Source organism: Arachis ipaensis, chromosome B08 (genome assembly GCF_000816755.2).
Source record: "Arachis ipaensis cultivar K30076 chromosome B08, Araip1.1, whole genome shotgun sequence".
NCBI classification, from domain to species: Eukaryota; Viridiplantae; Streptophyta; class Magnoliopsida; order Fabales; family Fabaceae; genus Arachis; species Arachis ipaensis.
Window position 1 is genome coordinate 114,352,878 of NC_029792.2, and position 1,126 is coordinate 114,354,003.

Below are 1,126 nucleotides of genomic sequence, written 5' to 3' on the forward strand. Positions count from 1 at the left end.
TGCTTTTGATATGGACTCCGTTTAAGATAAGTTCGTCTAACTTCATCTCTCTGATTTGGGTAATATTGCCAAATTTAAAACCATTTTTCAGGGTCTTGTTCTAAAGAATTAAGGTCAAACTCATCAGATGTAATTCTTTGAACTTTTGGAGGTTATATCTCACTTTTTTCGTGATTCATTAAAGTAGAAGAACTATCTACAGGTGTTGATATTGTAAAAGTTATATGTTCTCTTTCTTGAATATTAGTCTTCCTCTTAAAAAATGCATCAATTTTTTTATTTTTCATGATTATTTTATATAAAAATTTGAATATATATCCTGTAAAATATGTAAAAAAGAAGTTAGAATGACAAATATTGAAATTTATAATATTTATTGAATTTTTTATCAATTTATACAAATACAATAATATCAATACTTATTGAATATTCTAATATTTTTTTATGATGTAAAAAATTAAATTAGATAAACAGTAAAATGTAAAATGTAAAATAATACTAAATTACATAAATTAAAAATACCTAATTTTTTATATTTGAACTCAAAGGAAGAGAAAGTGTTGCTTATTGAATAGAGAAGAGCTGCAAAATACGAATACACTTAGTTAAGTCCAAATCTAACATGTTTTGAATATTTAAAACTAAAAATTATTGTGCAATAAAAACAAAAGATGAAGATTGAACTTTGGTATTTTAAGTCATAGCAAAGTATTTAAGTCAATTGAACTAATTTTTTATTTTTTGAAAAAATATTACTAATTTTTTTATAAAAAATTTGGAAACATAACCTCCCTTGTCTTAACTAAGCTCCGCCCCTGGTGTATATAGCAAATCGGTAAATATATTTCAATTTTAATATCGTTTGACCTTTGATTAATTATTTGTGAATTATTGGTCAGCTTTTTGGTGTGGAATGTGTCCAGTTTCAATTTGTTGTAATAAAAATATAAAAGATAAGATAGTCTTCACGACTAATATTCTTCTAACTTCTAAGATACAACAATTACATCTCATTATCATTGCATTTGAACCACAGAAAAACAACTAAATTATTGTGGAGTGATGTGATACTTTAATTTGATTTCTAATAATTTTTATAATAAATAAATCAATATTTAATAAAAAA